This window comes from Cherax quadricarinatus, chromosome 68 (genome assembly GCF_038502225.1).
Source record: "Cherax quadricarinatus isolate ZL_2023a chromosome 68, ASM3850222v1, whole genome shotgun sequence".
NCBI classification, from domain to species: domain Eukaryota; kingdom Metazoa; phylum Arthropoda; class Malacostraca; order Decapoda; family Parastacidae; genus Cherax; species Cherax quadricarinatus.
In genome coordinates this window covers 3,141,716-3,166,055 of record NC_091359.1, presented here as the reverse complement: position 1 = coordinate 3,166,055, position 24,340 = coordinate 3,141,716, and the positions used below count along the sequence as shown (strand labels likewise).

General features: G+C 46.1%; 1 protein-coding gene across 5 annotated transcripts in view; it reads left to right on the top strand.

Moving 5' to 3' along the window:
* The window catches only part of LOC128697830 (collagen alpha-1(I) chain), a 596,471-nt gene that overhangs the window by 404,730 nt on the left and 167,401 nt on the right, over positions 1-24,340 (top strand). The gene's annotated exons all lie outside the window — the stretch shown is intronic.

Sequence of the window (24,340 nt, the reverse complement as noted above, 5' to 3'; positions counted from 1 at the left end):
GTGGGTCACTGGGTCACACCAGTGGTCACTATGGGTCACACCAGTGTAAGTCACTATGGGTCACACCAGTGTGGGTCACTATGGGTCACACCAGTGTGGGTCACTATGGGTCACACCAGTGTGGGTCACAATGGGTCACACCAGTGGGGGTCACACCAGTGGTCACTGAGTCACACCAGTGTGGGTCACAATGGGTCACACCAGTGTGGGTCACAATGGGTCACACCAGTGTGGGTCACTATGGGTCACACCAGTGTGGGTCACTATGGGTCACACCAGTGTGGGTCACAATGGGTCACACCAGTGTGGGTCACTATGAGTCACACCAGTGTGGGTCACTATGGGTCACACCAGTGTGGGTCACAATGGGTCACACCAGTGGAGGTCACTATGGGTCACACCAGTGGTCACTGAGTCACACCAGTGTGGGTCACTATGGGTCACACCAGTGTGGGTCACAATGGGTCACACCAGTGTGGGTCACTATGGGTCACACCAGTGTGGGTCACTATGGGTCACACCAGTGTGGGTCACTATGGGTCACACCAGTGTGGGTCACTATGGGTCACACCAGTGTGGGTCACTATGGGTCACACCAGTGTGGGTCACTATGGGTCACACCAGTGTGGGTCACTATGGGTCACACCAGTGTGGGTCACTATGGGTCACACCAGTGTGGGTCACTATGGGTCACACCAGTGTGGGTCACTATGGGTCACACCAGTGTGGGTCACAGTAATGACTGATGTGGGTTACTAAGACGAAGACCATTATAGCAGGAGGGAGGGAGGGGTTGTAACTGTGGTACAGTGGACAACCTCACACACTAATAAAGTAACCCTCACCACTACTACAACTACCACCACCTGGGTGGGTGGTAAGGGCGCTCATCCAGTGCTTATCCAGGTAGAGCTGCGACCTTGTTGATGTTCACGGTTACGCCCCTTAACCCCTTGATATTTATCTCGCTCTCTAAGTCTCGTTCCCCCGCCCCTCACCTCCTCCCCTATCCCCCAACCCCTCCCATCACCCCTACCTCCACTCCTCCCATCACCCCTACCTCCACCCCTACCCTCACCCCTACATTCACCCCTACCTCCACCCCTACCATCACCCCTGCCTCCACCCCTGCCTCCACCCCTCCCATAACCCCTACCTTCGCCCCATACCCCGGCCGGGATTGAACCCGCGGTCAGAGAGTCTCAAAACTCCAGCCCGTCGCGTTAGCCACTAGACCAGCTAGCCACAATAAGATGGTTTGTTTGCAATCGTGTCATTACGATTTTGTGAGTCATGTTGACGGCAGTGAAGGGACTTGAGCTAGAGTTCGTCACGGCCACGCTAGCTGGAGATTCGTCTGTAAAAACTTGCATTTGTGGTCATAGTGGTGCCTGTGCTAACCTTCCTATGGTGTAGAAATATACCTAGTTGGATGAATCTTATTGTGGCTAGCTGGTCTAGTGGCTAACGCGACGGGCTGGAGTTTTGAGACTCTCTGACCGCGAGTTCAATCCGGCCGGGGTATGGTTTTTTAGTGAAGGTGTGGTAGGTGGACCAGGGTAGTAACAACCACTACACTCAGTGGTGTAGTGAAGGTGTGGTAGGTGGACCAGGGTAGTAACAACCACTACACTCAGTGGTGTAGTAAAGGTGTGGTAGGTGGACCAGGGTAGTAACAACCACTACACTCAGTGGTGTAGTGAAGGTGTGGTAGGTGGACCAGGGTAGTAACAACCACTACACTCAGTGGTGTAGTGAAGGTGTGGTAGGTGGACCAGGGTAGTAACAACCACTACACTCAGTGGTGTAGTGAAGGTGTGGTAGGTGGACCAGGGTAGTAACAACCACTACACTCAGTGGTGTAGTGAAGGTGGTAGAACACACTGTGTTAATATATAGATACATCAGGTGATCTTCTTGAATAAACCAAGTGTTTGCACACCATATAGGGAATAATTAGAAGATTAAGGTGGGTGGACACGGTGCGATGCACGGTGTACAGCATACCAGTCACCACTGCTCTTATGCTACATGGTGCAGTGTACAGCATACCAGTCACCAGTAGCTCGTCACCAGTGCTCGTATACTACATGGTGCAGTGTACAGCATACCAGTCACCAGTAGCTCGTCACCAGTGCTCGTATACTACATGGTGCAGTGTACAGCATACCAGTCACCAGTAGCTCGTCACCAGTGCTCGTATACTACATGGTGCAGTGTACAGCATACCAGTCACCAGTAGCTCGTCACCAGTGCTCGTATACTACATGGTGCAGTGTACAGCATACCAGTCACCAGTAGCTCGTCACCAGTGCTCGTATACTACATGGTGCAGTGTACAGCATACCAGTCACCAGTAGCTCGTCACCAGTGCTCGTATACTACATGGTGCAGTGTACAGCATACCAGTCACCAGTAGCTCGTCACCAGTGCTCGTATACTACATGGTGCAGTGTACAGCATACCAGTCACCAGTAGCTCGTCACCAGTGCTCGTATACTACATGGTGCAGTGTACAGCATACCAGTCACCAGTAGGTGACTGGTATGCTCCTACACCATAGCAAGATCACTTGCACACTGTGGTAATGTGAATGTGCTAGGGGGAGACAGATGCTGATGTAGAGATATTGTCCTCAGGGATTTTGTCCTACCCCTGTAGACCAGTTGGTCTTCTGCAGTGCTCCTATGTTCTGTTGTTCTGATACACTACCTCAACTACTACTACTACTATCGTTTTACCACTCCCTCCCCCCACCGTTTCTTGTATATATTCTGGTCTCATTTCCTTCTCGCTTCATTGTGACCTGCTAATTGTCCAAGTCGGACTGAAACGTCGTCATAAGTTATGTGCGGGGTATTTGTGTATCATACACAGTTTCGAGAGTTAGGTAAAAAGGACAAAAGTGCAACTAATATGACATAATATGACCTTTGTCAAGCCCTTACGACTTGACAAAGTTACTGAAGAGCGAAACGTTGCAACAATAAAATGTTATTTTAGTGCACTTGTGTCCTTTTACCTAGCATATTGTGGGTAATTGTATCTACATTATTGTGTTAATAGAGATAGAGTGCTGTGACACGTGTCTGTATAGAAGTGATCAAGGTGCCAGGACCCAAACGTTGTGTAAGATGTGTGTCCTAGTGTCTACTCATCTGTCTTTCTAAACCAGTTTGTTGATATCTTATTACCGATGGTTATACCATTTGCTTGTATATATGCCGTTTATGACTGTATACGAAAGATAAGGTAATCAGTCCCTCAGCTTTGGCAGAGGGACTGATTACCTTATCCTTCTCATCTTCATTCTTTATATTGGACTGAGGAAGCCACTGGATGGCGAAACATTTCCACAGTAAAGATACACAAGTGTTGCACAGCTGTCGAATTGATTAACCTGTCGGTTCTCTGAACCGGTTATCTACCACACTCAGGTTCCATCTACTCATGCTTGAAGTTATTGATTTTGCATCTATATCATGTGCTGTCATACCAAGTCAGTTGTTTTTTTTTTACACTTAGCATAATATTTGTTCCGTTTGATTGTCCACAAGTCAGCATATTTAGACGAGAGGCCAAAATGACCCTCCATTAATATCTAAAGAGACGCTGAGTTCAGCAGCACCCGTGTGGCACTGGTGCCGTCTGTAAGAAGCTGGTCTTGTCTACAAGGCACTGGTGCCGTCTGTAAGAAGCTGGTCTTGTCTACAAGACATTGGTGCCGTCTGTAAGAAGCTGGTCTTGTCTACAAGGCACTGGTGCCGTCTGTAAGAAGCTGGTCTTGTCTACAAGGCACTGGTGCCGTCTGTAAAACGCTGGTCTTGTCTACAAGGCACTGGTGCCGTCTGTAAAACGCTGGTCTTGTCTACAAGACATTGGTGCCGTCTATAAAACGCTGATCTTGTCTACAAGGCACTGGTGCCGTCTGTAAAACGCTGGTCTTGTCTGCAAGGCACTGGTGCCGTCTGTAAAACGCTGGTCTTGTCTACAAGGCACTGGTGCCGTCTGTAAAACGCTGGTCTTGTCTACAAGACCGTCTATAAAACGCTGGTCTTGTCTACAAGACATTGGTGCCGTCTGTAAGAAGCTGCTCTTGTCTGCAAGGCACTGGTGCCGTCTGTAAAACGCTGGTCTTGTCTACAAGGCACTGGTGCCGTTTACAAGACACTAATCGTGTCTACAAGGCACTGGTGACGTCTACAAGAGTCATAGTTCCATCTTAGTGGAAGACACGGGTCTTCGAGCAGTGCAAGACACCGTAACATTATAATGTGCGTGTAACACTACACATTTGCAATGGTAATGAGGCTGGCCTCAGACATTAAATGAGCGTGACACAAGCATAACAGTGAGCGTAGTAATGAGCGTAACACGTGGCTAACAGCTGTATCTTGCCAACACAATAATAAACCAACTCTTCCCCCCCACCCCTTCCTCCTCCTCCACCCATTACAGGACCTCTCACATTATGCCCCAAAATCTCCTCAGTAGGTCCCCTCAAGGAAGGCTCCTTGACGCTGGTGAGGGGCTCTTGATCTAGGGAATTGGATCTGTGCTCCAGTTGGATCTGTGCTCCAGTTCCCTGAATTAAGCCTGAATGCCTTCCATCCCCCCCATAGGCGCTGTATAATCCTACGGGTTTAGTGCTTCCCCCTTGATTATAATAATAATCCTCAGTAGGTCTGTACCCTGTTGACTCCTGCACAGTTTCCGGAAGTGATTCATCCTAGTCTGTAAGTTAATGGTATACAAGGCTTTACAATTCGCAAAGTTGCGAAATTATTTGCAAACATTATCTCTCAGACCACAGCAGGATTCGAACCCACACACTCTGCATCAAAGTACGTAGTACTTATGCATGTGCCTGGCCTATGGCCGGGCTCCGCGAGTAGTAAGACTCTCGAAACTCATCAAAGGTACATCAAAGGTACATCAAAGGTATTATTTGATGGAATAACTTATCACTGGCCAGGTGTCTTCGGGTATGGGAGTGACCGCCCAGCTTCGGCTAAGCGTCCATAATTATTCTGGCATCTGGCTGAGTGGCGTAAGTACTACGTACTGTGATGCAGAGTGTGTAGGTTCGAATCCTGTGTGAAGTGAGAGATAATGTTTGTGATGGTATACAATACTCACAAATAGATGAGTAAGATATGCTTATAAGATATATTCTCCTTGTAGAAACGTTTCGCCTGCTGGGCTGACTTCTTCAGTCGGTTACAGAGGTGTGTAGATCAATGGCTCAGAGAACCCACAAGTTGATAAATTACACACATGTGCAACACTTGGGTATCTTTATTGTCGAAACGTTTCGCCACACAGTGGCTTCATCAGTCCTATACAACGAAGAGTGGCGAAGATCAGAAGGAGTTTGAGGTAATCAGTCCCTTAGGTGAGGGACTGATTACCCTAACCGTGGTTGTACTGTACCATAGCTGAGTGGTTGGTTGTACTGTACCATAGCTGAGTGGTTGGTTGTACTGTACCATAGCTGAGTGGTTGGTTGTACTGTACCATAGCTGAGTGGTTGGTTGTACTGTACCATAGCTGAGTGGTTGGTTGTACTGTACCATAGCTGGGTGGTTGGTTGTACTGTACCATAGCTGGGTGGTTGGTTGTACTGTACCATAGCTGGGTGGTTGGTTGTACTGTACCATAGCTGGGTGGTTGGTTGTAGTACCATAGCTGGGTGGTTGGTTGTAGTGTACCATAGCTGAGTGGTTGGTTGTACTGTACCATAGCTGGGTGGTTGAACTGTACCATAGCTGTGTGGTTGTACTGTACCATAGCTGAGTGGGTGGTTGTACTGTACCATAGCTGAGTGGGTGGTTGTACTGTACCATAGCTGTGTGATTGTACTGTACCATAGCTGAGTGGGTGGTTGTACTGTACCATAGCTGAGTGGGTGGTTGTACTGTACCATAGCTGTGTGGTTGTAATGTACCATAGCTGAGTGGGTGGTTGTACTGTATCATAGCTGTGTGGTTGTACTGTACCATAGCTGTGTGGTTGTACTGTACCATAGCTGAGTGGGTGGTTGTACTGTACCATAGCTGTGTGGTTGTACTGTACCATAGCTGAGTGCGTGGTTGTACTGTACCATAGCTGTGTGCGTGGTTGTACTGTACCATAGCTGAGTGGGTGGTTGTACTGTACCATAGCTGTGTGGTTATACTGTACCATAGCTGAGTGGGTGGTTGTGCTGTACCATAGCTACCTGGAGGTTACCTGGAGGTTATTCCGGGGATCAACGCCCCCGCGGCCTGGTCCATGACCAGGCCTCCCGATGGATCAGGGCCTGATCAACTAGGCTGTTACTGCTGGCCGCACGCAGTCCAACGTACGAGCCACAGCCCGGCTGATCCGGCACTGACTTTAGGTATCTGTCCAGCTCTCTCTTGAAGGCAGCCAGGGGTTTATTGGCAATTCCCCTAATGCTTGATGGGAGGCTGTTAAACAGTTTTGGGCCCCGGACACTTATGGTGTTTTCCCTTAGTATACCAATGGCGCCCCTACTTTTTATTGGGGGCATTTTGCATCGCCTGCCCAGTCTTTTACTTTCGTAGGGAGTGATTTCTGTGTGCAGATTTGGGACCATTCCTTCCAAGATTTTCCAAGTGTAGATTATGATATATCTCTCCCTCCTGCGTTCCAACGAGTACAAGTCAAGTGCTTCCAAGCGTTCCCAGTAGTTAAGGTGCTTGACAGAACTTATACGTGCAGTAAAGGATCTCTGTACACTCTCTAGATCTGCGATTTCACCTGCTTTGAATGGAGATGTTAATGTACAGCAGTATTACAGCCTAGAGAGAACAAGTGATTTGAAAAGGATCATCATGGGCTTGGCATCTCTCGTTTTGAAAGTTCTCATTATCCATCCTATCATTTTCTTTGCACGTGCGATCGTGGCACTGTTGTGATCCTTGAAAGTGAGATCCTCAGACATTACTACTCCCAGGTCCCTTACATTAGTTTTCCGCTGTATTGTATGGCCGGAGTCAGTAGTATACTCTGTTCTAGTTATTATCTCCTCCAGTTTTCCATAACGGAGTAGTTGGAATTTGTCCTCATTGAACATCATATTGTTTACCGTTGCCCATTGGAAAACTTTGTTTATATCTTCTTGGAGATTAACCGCGTCCTCAGCAGATGACAGCCTCATGCAGATCCTAGTATCATCCGCAAAGGATGATACGGTGCTGTGGTGTATATCTCTGTTTATGTCTGATATGAGGATAAGGAATAAGATGGGGGCGAGTACTGTGCCTTGTGGAACAGAGCTCTTCACTATGGCAGCCTCCGATTTAACTCTGTTGACCACTACTCTTTGTGTTCGATTTGTTAGGAAGTTGAAGATCCATCTCCCCACTTTCCCAGTTATTCCTTTAGCACGTATTTTATGGGCTATTACGCCATGATCGCATTTGTCAAATGCTTTTGCAAAGTCTGTATATATTACATCTGCATTCTGATTTTCTTCCAGTGCATCCAAGGCCATGTCATAGTGATCCAGTAGTTGTGAGAGGCAGGAGCGACCTGCCCTGAACCCATGTTGCCCTGGATTGTGCAGATTTTGGGAATCCAGGTGATTTGCAATCCTGCTTCTTAGCACTCTTTCAAAGATTTTTATGATGTGGGACGTCAGAGCTATTGGTCTATAGTTCTTAGCTAATGCTTTGCTGCCACCTTTATGGAGTGGGGCTATATCCGTTGTTTTTAAGTGACTGTGGAATTTCACCCATGTCCAAGCTCCTCCTCCATAGTGTACTTAGGGCACGCGAGAGGGGTTTCTTGCAGTTCTTAATGAAAACAGAGTTCCACGAGTCTGGGCCCGGGGCTGAGTGCATAGGCATGTTGTCAATGGCTTTTTCGAAATCTGTCGGAGTTAGGGTAATGTCGGAAATCTGGCATACATTTATGGAGTTTTGAGGCTCATTCATGAAGAAATCATTTGGGTCGTCGATCCTCAGACCGATTAGTGGTTCACTAAACACAGAGTCGTACTGGGATTTCAATATTTCACTCATTTCCTTGTTGTCATCTGTGTAAGTCCCATCCTGTCTGAGTAAGGGCCCGATACTAGATGTGGTATTTGCCTTGTTTTTGGCATATGAAAAGAAATATTTTGAATTTCTTTCAATTTCACTAATAGCTTTAAGCTTCTCCTGGTTCCTGTAAGAGTCATTTAGCTTAAGTTCGATAGTTTCCACTTCCCTGGTCAGCGCCTCCTTTCGTGTATCAGATGTTCTAGCACTCCTGAGGAGCTCAGTGACTCTTCGTCTTCTGTAGAGGGAGCGTCTTTTTCTCTCCAGTTTACTCCTGCTCTTCTTCTTTCTTAGGGGAATATGCCTAGAACATGCTTTGGCTACCAGGAAGTTGATCCTTTCAAGGCACTGGTTTGGATCCATGTCATTTAAGACATCTTCCCAACATGTTTCGTTTAGGACATGGTTTACCTGGTCCCAGTTGATGTTCTTGTTGTTGAAGTTGTATTTTGTGAAGACACCTTCACAGGTACATGCATTCTGCTGATCAGGACCCCTATGCATGTACGTCTGGACTTCGATTAGGTTGTGATCAGAATTAGTTGTTTTTGATATTCTTATGTCTCTTATCAGGTCCTCATTATTTGTGAAGATAAGGTCAAGTGTGTTTTCTAGTCTTGTTGGCTCCACTATCTGCTGGCTTAAGGTGTGTTTTTCGCAGAGACTTAGTAGCTCATGTGTGTGTGACCTTTCATCTGCGCTACCTCCGGGGATTGTTTCAGCTATAACATTATTTGCTACATTCTTCCATTTTGTATGCCTTAGGTTGAAATCACCAAGCAGTAAGATGTTTGGGGATGGAGCTGGAAGGTTTTCCAAACAGTAATCAATTTTCAGTAGCTGTTACTTGAACTGTTGTGAGGTTGCATCTGGTGGCTTGTATACAACCACATTGACTAGGTTTTGGTTCTCGATCTTTATTGATAGAACTTCAACTACCTCACTTGTGATGTTCAGCAACTCCGTGCAGATAAGGGACTCTTTGACATACGGGCCAACCCCCCCTTGTTGCCTGTTTTTTCTGTCGCATCTAAAAAGGTTGTAACCACTTATCCATATTTCACTGTCAAAGTGATCTTTTGTGTGAGTCTCTTTGAAGGCTGCAAACATTGCATTAGACTCCTCTAGAAGTCCACTGATAAAAGGTATTTTGTTGTTGGTGGATGGCTTAAGGCCCTGTATATTAGCAAATATGAACGAGGTTGTATTCTGTGTTTGTTGGGGGGATTTTGTTATTGGCATCAGTAGTTGTAATTCTGGAGGGCCATGGGTGGCCACTGGCTGCGCCTCCAGTCCAACAAGGCTCCAAGGTGGTGGACTATTTTTGTTATTTCCTTCCATTTAGCTGTGTGGTTGTACTGTACCATAGCTGTGTGGTTGTACTGTACCATAGCTGAGTGGGTGGTTGTACTGTACCATAGCTGTGCGGTTGTACTGTACCATAGCTGTGTGGTTGTACTGTACCATAGCTGTGTGGTTGTACTGTACCATAGCTGTGTGGTTGTACTGTACCATAGCTGTGTGGTTGTACTGTACCATAGCTGAGTGGGTGGTTGTACTGTACCATAGCTGTGTGGTTGTACTGTACCATAGCTGTGTGGTTGTACTGTACCATAGCTGTGTGGTTGTACTGTACCATAGCTGTGCGGTTGTACTGTACCATAGCTGAGTGGGTGGTTGTACTGTACCATAGCTGTGTGGTTGTACTGTACCATAGCTGTGCGGTTGTACTGTACCATAGCTGTGGTTGTACTGTACCATAGCTGTGTGGTTGTACTGTACCATAGCTGTGTGGGTGGTTGTACTGTACCATAGCTGAGTGGGTGGTTGTACTGTACCATAGCTGAGTGGGTGGTTGTACTGTACCATAGCTGAGTGGGTGGTTGTACTGTACCATAGCTGAGTGGGTGGTTGTACTGTACCATAGCTGAGTGGGTGGTTGTACTGTACCATAGCTGTGTGGTTGTACTGTACCATAGCTGTGTGGTTGTACTGTACCATAGCTGTGCGGTTGTACTGTACCATAGCTGTGTGGTTGTACTGTACCATAGCTGAGTGGGTGGTTGTACTGTACCATAGCTGAGTGGGTGGTTGTACTGTACCATAGCTGAGTGGGTGGTTGTACTGTACCATAGCTGTGCGGTTGTACTGTACCATAGCTGAGTGGGTGGTTGTACTGTACCATAGCTGTGTGGTTGTACTGTACCATAGCTGTGTGGTTGTACTGTACTATAGCTGAGTGGGTGGTTGTACTGTACCATAGCTGTGTGGTTGTACTGTACCATAGCTGTGTGGTTGTACTGTACCATAGCTGTGTGGTTGTACTGTACCATAGCTGTGTGGTTGTACTGTACCATAGCTGTGTGGTTGTACTGTACCATAGCTGAGTGGGTGGTTGTGCTGTACCATAGCTGTGTGGTTGTACTGTACCATAGCTGTGTGGTTGTACTGTACCATAGCTGAGTGGGTGGTTGTACTGTACCATAGCTGTGTGGTTGTACTGTACCATAGCTGTGTGGTTGTACTGTACCATAGCTGAGTGGGTGGTTGTACTGTACCATAGCTGTGTGGTTGTACTGTACCATAGCTGAGTGGGTGGTTGTACTGTACCATAGCTGAGTGGTTGTACTGTACCATAGCTGAGTGGTTGTACTGTACCATAGCTGTGTGGTTGTACTGTACCATAGCAGTGTGTTTGTACTGTACCATAGCTGTGTGGTTGTACTGTACCATAGCTGTGTGGTTGTACTGTACCATAGCTGAGTGGTTGGTTGTACTGTACCATAGCTGAGTGGTTGGTTGTACTGTACCATAGCTGAGTGGTTGCACTGTACCATAGCTGAGTGGTTGGTTGTACTGTACCATAGCTGTGTGGTTGTACTGTACCATAGCTGAGTGGTTGTACTGTACCATAGCTGTGTGGTTGTACTGTACCATAGCAGTGTGGTTGTACTGTACCATAGCTGTGTGGTTGTACTGTACCATAGCTGAGTGGTTGTACTGTACCATAGCTGTGTGGTTGTACTGTACCATAGCTGAGTGGATGGTTGTACTGTACCATAGCTGAGTGGTTGTACTGTACCATAGCTGAGTGGTTGTACTGTACCATAGCAGTGTGGTTGTACTGTACCATAGCAGTGTGGTTGTACTGTACCATAGCTGTGTGGTTGTACTGTACCATAGCTGTGTGGTTGTACTGTACCATTTCTGTGTGGTTGTACTGTACCATAGCTGTGTGGTTGTACTGTACCATAGCTGTGTGGTTGGTTGCACTGTACTGTAGTGTGGTTGGTTGCACTGTACTGTAGTGTGGTTGGTTGCACTGTACTGTAGTTGGTTGCACTGTACTGTAGTGTGATTGGTTGCACTGTACTGTAGTGTGGTTGGTTGCACTGTACTGTAGTGTGGTTGGTTGCACTGTACTGTAGTGTGGTTGGTTGCACTGTACTGTAGTGTGGTTGGTTGCACTGTACTGTAGTGTGGTTGGTTGCACTGTACTGTAGTGTGATTGGTTGCACTGTACTGTAGTGTGGTTGGTTGCACTGTACTGTAGTGTGGTTGGTTGCACTGTACTGTAGTGTGGTTGGTTGCACTGTACTGTAGTGTGGTTGGTTGCACTGTACTGTAGTGTGATTGGTTGCACTGTACTGTAGTGTGGTTGGTTGCACTGTACTGTAGTGTGGTTGGTTGCACTGTATCGTAGCTGCGTGGTTGTTTGCACTGTACTGTAGTGTCTGGAGTTTATCTGGAGAGAGTTCCGGGGGTCAACGCCCCCGCGGCCCGGTCTGTGACCAGGCCTCCTTAGGTCAGTGTCCCAGGATGCGACCCACACCAGTCCACTAACACCCAGGTACCCATTTTACTGATGGGGAGCATAGACAACAGGTGGAAAGAAACACGTCCAATGTTTCTTCTACTCTGGCTGGGAATCGAACCCAGGCCCTCACCGTGTGAAGCGAGAGCGTTAACCACCAGGCCACCAGAGCCCTTGTGGTTGGTTGCACTGTACCGTAGCTGCGTGGTTGTTTGCACTGTACTGTAGTGTGGTTGGTTGCACTGTACCGTAGCTCCGTGGTTGGTTGCACTGTACTGTAGTGTGGTTGGCTGCACTGTACCGTAGCTGCGTGGTTGTTTGCACTGTACTGTAGTGTGGTTGGTTGCACTGTACCGTACCTCCGTGGTTGGTTGCACTGTACTGTAGTGTGGTTGGCTGCACTGTACCGTAGCTGCGTGGTTGGTTGCACTGTACTGTAGTGTGGTTGGTTGCACTGTACCGTAGCTGCGTGGTTGGTTGCACTGTACTGTAGTGTGGTTGGTTGCACTGTACCGTAGCTCCGTGGTTGGTTGCACTGTACTGTAGTGTGGTTGGCTGCACTGTACCGTAGCTCCGTGGTTGGTTGCACTGTACCGTAGCTCCGTGGTTGGTTGCACTGTACTGTAGTGTGGTTGGCTGCACTGTACCGTAGCTGCGTGGTTGGTTGCACTGTACTGTAGTGTGGTTGGTTGCACTGTACCGTAGCTGCGTGGTTGGTTGCACTGTACTGTAGTGTGGTTGGTTGCACTGTACCGTAGCTCCGTGGTTGGTTGCACTGTACTGTAGTGTGGTTGGCTGCACTGTACCGTAGCTCCGTGGTTGGTTGCACTGTACTGTAGTGTGGTTGGCTGCACTGTACCGTAGCTCCGTGGTTGGTTGCACTGTACCGTAGCTGCGTGGTTGCACTGTACTGTAGTGTGGTTGGTTGCACTGTACCGTAGCTCCGTGGTTGGTTCCACTGTACTGTAGTGTGGTTGGTTGCACTGTACCGTAGCTGCGTGGTTGGTTGCACTGTACTGTAGTGTGGTTGGTTGCACTGTACCGTAGCTGCGTGGTTGGTTGCACTGTACTGTAGTGTGGTTGGTTGCACTGTACCGTAGCTGCGTCGTTGGTTGCATTGTACTGTAGTGTGGTTAGTTGCACTATCGTAGCTGCGTGGTTGGTTACACTGCACCGTAGCTGTGTGGTTGGCTGCACTGTACCGTGGTAGTTGGGTGCTGGTGTTTTGTGAGCGTCATTGATGATAAAGGGGGAACAATAGAGAGGAGAGGAGAGCAGTAAACCCTGACGGGTGTGAGAGCAAGCACAAAGGTGGTGGCAGGCATGGCCTCCTAATGGAAAATATAATGGCGAGGAAATATTGGAGGCGACTCCCCCGCAGATGACAAATGGTCTGGTCCAGATTTTGGGAATGGCGGTGGAGGTGTGAATCATGTGGGAATGGGCGGTGTCAGGGCGGGCGTGGGGTGGGGAGCAGCTGAAGAGGTGGGGGGGGCGACTAGCATTTGGAAAGAGGAGGGGGATGAGAGAGAGAGAGAGAGAGGAGGGGAATTGAACGTGATGAGAGAGGGAGTTTGGGTGGGAGGGGGAGGATCTGGGTGTGGAAATAAGGAGGGTGTGGAAATAGGGAGGGCATGGGAATAGGGAGGGTCTGGGAATAAGGAGTGTCTGGGAATATGAAGGGTATGGAAATAGGGAGGGTCTGGAATTAAGGAGGGTCTGGAAATAAGGAGGGTCTGGAAATAAGGTGGGTCTGGAATTAAGGAGGGTCTGGAATGAAGGAGGGTCTGGAATTAAGGAGGGTGTGGAAATAAGGAGGGTCTGGAATTAAGGAGGGTGTGGAAATAAGGAGGGTCTGGAATTAAGGAGGGTGTGGAAATAAGGAGGGTCTGGAATTAAGGAGGGTGTGGAAATAAGGAGGGTCTGGAATTAAGGAGGGTGTGGAAATAAGGAGGGTCTGGAATTAAGGAGGGTGTGGAAATAAGGAGGGTGTGGAAATAAGGAGGGTCTGGAATTAAGGAGGGTGTGGAAATAAGGAGGGTCTGGAATTAAGGAGGGTCTGGAATTAAGGAGGGTCTGGAATTAAGGAGGGTGTGGAACTAAGGAGGGTCTGGAATTAAGGAGGGTCTGGAATTAAGGAGGGTGTGGAATTAAGGAGGGTCTGGAATTAAGGAGGGTGTGGAAATAAGGAGGGTCTGGAATTAAGGAGGGTCTGGAATTAAGAAGGGTGTGGAATTAAGGAGGGTGTGGAAATAAGGAGGGTCTGGAATTAAGGAGGGTGTGGAAATAAGGAGGGTCTGGAATTAAGGAGGGTGTGGAATAAGGAGGGTCTGGAATTAAGGAGGGTGTGGAAATAAAGGGTCTTAAGGAGGGTCTGGAATTAAGGAGGGTCTGGAATTAAGGAGGGTGTGGAATTAAGGAGGGTCTGGAAATAAGGAGGGTGTGGAAATAAGGAGGGTCTGGAATTAAGGAGGGTGTGGAATTAAGGAGGGTGTGGAAATAAGGAGGGTGTGGAAATAAGGAGGGTGTGGAAATAAGGAGGGTGTGGAAATAAGGAGGGTGTGGAAATAAGGAGGGTGTGGAAATAAGGAGGGTCTGGAATTAAGGAGGGTGTGGAAATAAGGAGGGTCTGGAATTAAGGAGGGTGTGGAATAAGGAGGGTCTGGAATTAAGGAGGGTGTGGAAATAAGGAGGGTCTGGAATTAAGGAGGGTGTGGAATAAGGAGGGTCTGGAATTAAGGAGGGTGTGGAAATAAGGAGGGTCTGGAAATAAGGAGGGTCTGGAATTAAGGAGGGTCTGGAATTAAGGAGGGTCTGGAATTAAGGAGGGTGTGGAATTAAGGAGGGTGTGGAATTAAGGAGGGTGTGGAATTAAGGAGGGTCTGGAATTAAGGAGGGTCTGGAATTAAGGAGGGTGTGGAAATAAGGAGGGTGTGGAATTAAGGAGGGTGTGGAAATAAGGAGGGTGTGGAAATAAGGAGGGTGTGGAAATAAGGAGGGTGTGGAAATAAGGAGGGTGTGGAAATAAGGAGGGTGTGGAAATAAGGAGGGTGTGGAAATAAGGAGGGTGTGGAAATAAGGAGGGTGTGGAAATAAGGAGGGTCTGGAATTAAGGAGGGTGTGGAAATAAGGAGGGTCTGGAATTAAGGAGGGTGTGGAATAAGGAGGGTCTGGAATTAAGGAGGGTGTGGAAATAAGGAGGGTCTGGAATTAAGGAGGGTGTGGAATAAGGAGGGTCTGGAATTAAGGAGGGTGTGGAAATAAGGAGGGTCTGGAAATAAGGAGGGTCTGGAATTAAGGAGGGTCTGGAATTAAGGAGGGTCTGGAATGAAGGAGGGTCTGGAAGTAAGGAGGGTCTGGAATTAAGGAGGGTGTGGAAATAAGGAGGGTCTGGAATTAAGGAGGGTGTGGAATTAAGGAGGGTCTGGAATTAAGGAGGGTGTGGAATTAAGGAGGGTGTGGAAATAAGGAGGGTGTGGAAATAAGGAGGGTGTGGAAATAAGGAGGGTGTGGAAATAAGGAGGGTGTGGAAATAAGGAGGGTGTGGAAATAAGGAGGGTGTGGAAATAAGGAGGGTGTGGAAATAAGGAGGGTGTGGAAATAAGGAGGGTGTGGAAATAAGGAGGGTGTGGAAATAAGGAGGGTGTGGAAATAGGCAGGGCGTAGAAATAGTCTGTAACTAGAGCGAAACATAGTCACAGTTTCCTTCTGGTATGTGCGGGTTATTTGTGTATTGTTCCAGTCACGGTATTGTGACTTTGTTCTGGTATAACATTTAACAAGCAACTTTGAGAACACTTACTGCTATGCCCATGTCCACTGTGACCACGTGTCATACCCTGGGCAAGGGGGCTCTGCCCCACCTTCCACTGGGTATATGTACAAAAACACACAAACACAGTATAACGCCATACTTTATTAACTACGTATTTTATATAATTTATCTGGCTAGGTATACATACTAAGTTACTTTTGAACACACTTCAAACTCTCTTCATAACTTACACTTTAAATTTATCACCACTTTTATAGTGCACTTAGTCTTAGGCAACACTTACGTATACTAAGGCACTTTAAGATTAAACCTTCAGTACAGTCACTTAATACTCGACTACCACTTGTATGGCTTACTAATATTTCTGTAATGTACAGTATCGAAGACACATGTGCATCACCTTTGTAGACGTTTCTCCAACCACTGGGTTTATCAGTGCAATACAAGGACATGAGGTGAAGAATGTAGAATTATACACAAAAAATAATCAGTCCCTTAGTCTTGTATGATGTTCAGTATTATTATTCTCTGAGAGGGAACGATGAAGTCCACTATCTTCCTGGTGTTTACCTGGAGGGTATTCCGGGGATCAACGCCCCCGCTGCCCGGTCCATGATCAGGCCTCCCGGTGGTTGAGGGCCTGATCAACCAGGCTGTTCAGGAGATCTCTCTGAGTTAAACACTAAAGTTCGTGCCACTGGAGAAGGTGACTTCTATATTAGTACCGTAAGTTAATATTGTTTTGTGACTCCCACTCACCTTCACTGTTTTAAGTTGTGCTAAAAGATACTTCACGACATTTATTACAGGCAACGTTTCGCCACAAGTGGATTCTTCTTCAGGACTGAACGAGTCACTCGTGGCGAAACGTTGTGAATTGTACATAAGTGTCTTCTGCCACATCTTGTCGGTATCATCGTGTCATTTTTCAATGTCTTAAGTGTCGACACAGTGAAACAGACTCCTACACACTATCAAGAAGAATTTGACACGTGTGTAACGTCTTTATTGTCGACGTTTCGCCATCCAGTGGCTTTATCAATACAAATTCAAGGACATAATTGGAAGACAGTAGAACTATATACAAAAGATGAGGTAATCAGTCCCTCAGCCTTGAAGGTGGTGAAGAAGACCGTACTCTTGAAGACTCTGCCTCAGACCAGGAACCAGGAGGCCTGGTCTGGGACCAGGTCGCCGGGGTGGTGACTTGCGGAGATGTCGCCAGGTAAACACACTAGTAACGTCTTACAGAGAGAGAGAGAGAGAGAGAGAGAGAGAGAGAGAGAGAGAGAGAGAGAGAGCTCTTTTCTCACATTGGCAGGATTTCTGTAATATTACATATATTAAAAGAAGGTATGGTCCTAATACTCACTCTCTCTTATCCTCTCACTTTCACTCTCCCTCCCTCATCTCCTCCTCTCCCTCCTCACCGTGGCACCAGGCTGGCCCTGCTCCAGGCTCGTGCATCACAACACAACCTGGTGCTGACGGCCTCAAATTACCCCGGGCTAAAGATTTACTCTACGTTTTTGTGCATGGCGGCAGGCTCACTGCTGTCTTGCTCTGCTCTCACCCACCCCCATCCACTTCCCCTTCCCCTTTCTCTTCTTCCCCCCCCTCTCTCTCTCCTTCCCCCCCCTCTCTCTCTCTCTCTTATACATAGTGTAAATCTGGGATAACCCAAAAAAGTTAGACGAAGTGACTTATTTCCTTTGGGGTCGTTAGAGGACATCCACGTTCCTGAAGGTGTTAGGCAAAAGACTCATCAGGAAAACTAAGATTCCAGAGTAGATAGTGTTGTGCAGTGTGTCAGTGTTGTGGTGCAATGTCAGTGTTGTGGTGCAGTGTGTCAGTGTTGTGGTGCAGTGTGTCAGTGTTGTGGTGCAGTGTGTCAGTGTTGTGGTGCAGTGTGTCAGTGTTGTGGTGCAGTGTGTCAGTGTTGTGGTGCAGTGTGTCAGTGTTGTGGTGCAGTGTGTCAGTGTTGTGGTGCAGTGTGTCAGTGTTGTGGTGCAGTGTCATTCTTGTGGTTCAGAGTGGTAATGTGTCTTGTTTCCTGGGTACACTGTGTATTGGGTACATTGTGCCCTGGGTACACTGTGTCCTGGGTACACTGTGTCCTGGGTACACTGTGTATTGGTACATTGTGCCCTGGGTACACTGTGTCCTGGGTACACTGTGTCCTGGATACACTGTGCCCTGGGTACACTGTACCCTGGGTACTCTGTGCCCTGGGTACTCTGCCCTGGGTACACTGTGCCCTGGGTACACTGTGCCCTGGGTACACTGTGCCCTGGGTACACTGTGCCCTGGGTACACTGTGCCCTGGGTACACTGTGTCCTGGGTACACTGTGCCCTGGGTACACTGTGCCCTGGGTACACTGTGCCCTGGGTACTCTGTACCCTGGGTACACTGTGCCCTGGGTACTCTGTACCCTGGGTACACTGTGCCCTGGGTACACTGTGCCCTGGGTACACTGTGCCCCGCCTCGGAGGAGCTGGATCAAGGTTCTAAAATGTAATTGTTGACAGACATCTTTGTACTTGTAATGTCTGACTTAAACCTTCTGTATTTATATAAAAACATCTTTGTATGATCAGTGTATATTTTACAGCTTGTGTACCATGTTATACAATAAAGTATACATATACAACATGTGTATTAATATAAGATGGTGTGGTAGAAGTAGTGTTTAAACAGCCTCGAGGAGAAATACCACTATTTAGGTTACGTAATGTTATATTAGGTTAGGTTAAGTTAGGTAAGGTTATGTTAGGTTAGGTTAGGTTAAGTTAAGTTAAGTTAGGTTAGGTTAGGTTAGGTTAGGTTAGGTTAGGTTAGGTTAGGTTAAGTTAGGTTAGGTTAGGTTAAGTTAGGTAAGGTTATGTTAGGTTAGGTTAGGTTAGGTTAGGTTAAGTTAGGTAAGGTTATGTTAGGTTAGGTTAGGTTAGGTTAAGTTAGGTTAAGTTAGGTTAGGTTAGGTTAAGTTAGGTTAAGTTAGGTTAGGTTAGGTTAAGTTAGGTAAGGTTATGTTAGGTTAGGTTAGGTTAGGTTAAGTTAGGTAAGGTTATGTTAGGTTAGGTTAGGTTAGGTTAAGTTAGGTAAGGTTAGGTTAGGTTAACTTAGGTTAGGTTAAGTTAGGTAAGGTTAGGTTACGTTAGGTTAAAGAATATTTGTTTATGTCGTGGTTGGTGGTGTGAAGCAAGCAGCAGATGCATCTTGTTTGTAAGTTGAACACACGTGGTTGTTCATGATGTTCAGTGGTTGTGTACTCACCCCCGGGGTATCCAGTTCATCCCTCAGTGCCCAACTTGTTCTATTCATGGTCACATAAGTGCCAGTAGTAACATGTTGTTTAGTGATCACAATCTTGTGTTTTCTCAGCCACAAGTGTAACATGCCATCGCCTACCCCAGGCTGGTGTAGCCCAGGGTATTGGGCATCGTGGTGGAGTGCACAACACACACACACACACACACACACACACACACACACACACACACACACACACACACACACACACACACACACACACACACACACACACAAACAAACAAACATACACATACACCTATCTACCTACCTACCTACCTACCTACCTACCTACCTACAACCCACAGTCCACAGCCAGGCAGCAAGCACACTGACTTAGTTACACTGCTGCGAGGTTTTCTTTAAGAGCGTTCATATCTCGGCGTTTTTTTTTTTCAGATGGATTGCTGATTAGGCTAATTTAGGTCAGATTTGTCAGGAAACAGAACAAGTGTTTCCTGACACTGGTCTTAGTCATATGATGGCCAACAACTGGAGCTTTTGGTCATTATTACCCTACATAGGTAGGATAATGTCATTATTACCCTACATAGGTAGGATAATGTCATTATTACCCTACATAGGTAGGATAATGTCATTATTACCCTACATAGGTAGGATAATGTCATTATTACCCTACATAGGTAGGATAATGTCATTATTACCCTACATAGGTAGGATAATGTCATTATTACCCTACATAGGTAGGATAATGTCATTATTACCCTACATAGGTAGGATAATAATGTTGGTAGAATCACTCAAAATATGTTAGGTAAAAGGACACATGTGCAACTAACTTGACATTTGATTGTAGCAACGTTTCGCTCTCCAGGAGCTTTGTCAAGCTCCTACGATACATAGGTAGTACTGATGTTCAGGATCCAGGAGCTTTATCAGGCTCCTAACATACATAGGTAGTACTGATGTTCAGGATCCAGGAGCTTTATCAGGCTCCTAACATACATAGGTAGTACTGATGTTCAGGACATCAGTTTCAAGACTGTCTTTATTGTAACTAAGTTGAGGGTGTGAGAGAGGCCGTGGGAGCAACGACCCCCCAGAACCTTCAAGAGATAATCAATAGTAGCGAGTGATAAGCAAACAAATACAATGATTCAGTGTAAGATTGTTGTGAAGCTCAGTTCCTTCACATACTGTTTAGTACATTCCTTACAACGATGCCACCGGACCTCTTGTAAACCTTTTGGGTCTTGTCGGGTTCCTATATGTAGGAAATAAAGACAAATACGTATAGCGTAATGTGATCCTTTATTGACTACATTTCGCCCACACAGTGGACTTCAAGTCACAAACAGATGTACCCGGGTAAAGAGTACATGAGTATAGTGTGGAGAGTCAGATGGAGAATGTTGGGTAGGTTGTAATTGAGACGGACATGATTAGGTAGGATCAACACTCAGGAAGCCATGTACAAAATGACGGCCCTGGCTGTCATGATTGGTCACTCCATCAACCAATCAGAACACTTCAACAGCCTGACCTGAAGACTTGGATCCTCTCTGCTCTCTTGCTGTTATTATTGTTATTAATGCAACCACGGGGGAGTTGAATGATAGCTCTAGGCCCTTTGTGTTGCAATCAACACATCTTCAAGAGCTTGCAATGTTGCAGAAATGAGTAGGAAGTCCAGGTAGATTCGGTCAAAGGAACGACTCTAGCTAGCGTCTTACTTATTTCTCCTGCATTGCAAACTCCTGAAGTTGTATTGATTGCAACATGAAACACCTAGATCTATCATTCAACTCCCCTTATGGTGGTTTTGCATCTTGTATCGTTTGTTTGTGATTATTGTATTCTCATTAATGTGTAATTATCAGCAATTAAAATACACTCTCTCCCTTCTGGCAAGTCTCTCTCTCATCCTCATCTTCTCCAAGTTCTCCAGTATATTCCTTATATATATCTCCTGAGCTTTAAAGTGTGACATATATGAGATATATATATAGAGAGAAAAAGAGAGTTAGATGAATAGATAGTGTGGTATGTAAAGAGTGGAGTGGTTGAATAGATAGTGTGGTATGTAAAGAGTGGAGTGGTTGAATAGATAGTGTGGTATGTAAAGAATGGAGTGGTTGAATAGATAGATAGTGTGGTATATAAAGAGTGGAGTGGTTGAATAGATAGATAGTGTGGTATGTAAAGAATGGAGTGGTTGAATAGATAGATAGTGTGGTATATAAAGAGTGGAGTGGTTGAATAGATAGATAGTGTGGTATGTAAAGAATGGAGTGGTTGAATAGATAGATAGTGTGGTATGTAAAGAGTGGAGTGGTTGAATAGATAGATAGTGTGGTATATAAAGAGTGGAGTGGTTGAATAGATAGATAGTGTGGTATATAAAGAGTGGAGTGGTTGAATAGATAGATAGTGTGGTATATAAAGAGTGGAGTGGTTGAATAGATAGATAGTGTGGTATATAAAGAGTGGAGTGGTTGAATAGATAGATAGTGTGGTATATAAAGAGTGGAGTGGTTGAATAGATAGATAGTGTGGTATATAAAGAGTGGAGTGGTTGAATAGATAGATAGTGTGGTATATAAAGAGTGGAGTGGTTGAATAGATAGTGTGGTATATAAAGAGTGGAGTGGTTGAATAGATAGATAGTGTGGTATATAAAGAGTGGAGTGGTTGAATAGATAGATAGTGTGGTATATAAAGAGTGGAGTGGTTGAATAGATAGATAGTGTGGTATGTAAAGAGTGGAGTGGTTGAATAGATAGTGTGGTATATAAAGAGTGGAGTGGTTGAATAGATAGATAGTGTGGTATGTAAAGAGTGGAGTGGTTGAATAGATAGATAGTGTGGTATGTAAAGAGTGGAGTGGTTGAATAGATAGATAGTGTGGTATGTAAAGAGTGGAGTGGTTGAATAGATAGTGTGGTATGTAAAGAGTGGAGTGGTTGAATAGATAGTGTGGTATGTAAAGAGTGGAGTGGTTGAATAGATAGATAGTGTGGTATGTAAAGAGTAGAGTGGTTGAATAGATAGATAGTGTGGTATGTAAAGAGTGGAGTGGTGTGCGGTGGTATGGAGGGGTAAAGTGGTGGTTTGTTTACCTTATCAACATCCACTACAGTTGTTCCTTGTTCTCTGTGCTCACCACCTCTACTATCCTCCCCTCGACTCTCCAACACCCTCCCCACCACCAACACCCTCCCCCACCTCTACCCTGTCCCTACCAACACACTCATCACCTCTACCCTCCCTCCACCCCAAGCCCCACTACCTTTACCCTCCCTCCACCAACTCCCCCCGCCACCCCAACCCTTCCCCTTACCAACACTCCTATCACCTCTGCTGTTAACCAGTGCATGATTATTTTAATGATGATTTCGGGAATCTGTGCAACCTGGTCTCAGAGCAAGTCTTCTGGTTGATGATCTGACCAACAGATCTTGGTATATACCTTTGAAGAGTTTCGAGAGTTTATCTACTCTCTGAGCCCGGCCATGGGCCAGGCGTAGTTCAGCCTATGCACCACATCCGGGCTGATCAGGAATTAACCTAACGAACTTTTCAGATTTGCTCTTGAAGACAGCCCAGGGAAGGTGTTGAAAGTCTGGTCTCTTTACACTTATTGCCTTGTCTCTTAGTGTGATCATCTTCACCCTGTTTTTATTTGAGGTAAATTGCACTGTCTCCCGAGCATCTTTCTCTTGTGAGGAGTAATTTCAGTGTGCAAATTTGCGACCAGTCCCTCCAGAATTTTTCAGGTATAAATTTGAATGTCTTTTTCACCTACGGTCCAAGGAACACAGTTCAGGTGACTCCGAGTGTTCTCAGTATTTCAGATGTTACACAAGCAATGAAAGTTCTCTTAGTTGTCTAGCGTTGCAGTCTCTCCAACCGTCAAGAAGGCTGTTAGTTTGTATTCTTACGGTAGCGTTAACAACATTGTTGCGATCATTGAATGTACGATCCTTTGTGGTTACTCTTCTGGAGTAACCACAGGCGTTTGATGACTAAGCACTGGTACCTGAATGAAGCTTCCAGGGATCAACTCCCCCCGTGGCCCGGCCTCAGACTAGGACTCCCGGTGGATCAAGGCTTGATGAACTAGAGTGTTACTGTTGGCCACACGCAGTCCAGCGTACGAGCCAGGCCCGCTTGTCAGGCACTGATTGGAAGAACCAAGTTTTCTCTTGAAGACGTGCAGAGTTTAGTTGGTAATTTTTCCTATACATAAAGGGACGGCTTTGTAAAATCGGGGACCTCTGAAACTCTTCGAGTTCTCTCTTCAGTGTACTCGGCGCTCCCCTGCTTTTAATTGTAGGTACTTGCACCGTCTGCCAAAGTTCTTGCTTTTATATGGAATGACTCGAGTGTTCAGGTTCTGGACCAGTCCCTCTAGGATTTTCTAGGTGTGAATTATGGTGTGCTTCGTAGCCTACGTTCTAAGAAGTATAGTTCAATAGACTTCAAAGGTTCCTAGTACTTCAGATGTTTAATTGAATATATATACCGGCAGTGAAAGTTTTCTAGATCAACACACTCGCCTACCTTGAAGGAGCCCCTCAGTAGACTAAATACCTTTGAGAGAACAAGTGACTTGAATGTCATCATTGGCTCAGCATCTCTTGTCATGAGCATTCTAGTTATCCAGCCTATCATTTTCCTTGCGATAGCAACATTGTTGTGATCCTTGAATGTGAGATCTTTTAACATCATCACTCCTAAGTCTCACACATGTAACTTTCGCTGTGTTGAATGATGTGACTTTGTGGTGTAGTCCGCCCAGTCTTTACTGTCTCCATTCTTCCATAGTAGAACTGAAATTTGTCCTCACTGAACCTCATATTGTTGTCTGAGAGACAACGGGAACAATTATCTTATATCCTCTTAAAGATTCGTTATATTCGACCAATGCTACGCTAATAAGAGATTCTGGTGTTGTCAACAAATGAAGTTACGGCGCTGTGATTTACGTCCGTAGTCTGTGTCGGATATAAGAATGAGAAACAGAAGTTGGGGCGAGTACTATGCCTTGAGGAACAGAACTTTTCACTGTGGCAGTCTCTGACTTCACTCTGTTTACTACTACTATGGTTTCAATTTGTTAAGATGAATATCCATCTGCCTATTTTTCCGGTTATTCATTCTGTACGGATGTTGTGCGCTATCGCACTTCTTCAAAATCATTGTACACGACATCAGCACTTAGTTTGTCTAACAGTGCGTCCAAGACAATGTCGTAATGATCTAGCAGTTGTGAAAAGCAGGAACGACCTGCTCTATACCCATGCTACCCAGGGTTATGCAAGTGTTTTGATTCCTTGTGTATGACAGTCGTGCTTCCAAGGACCCGTTCAGGGATGGTCACTAACCATAGGTGTGTGATGACTAGCCATAGGTGTGTAATGACTAGCAA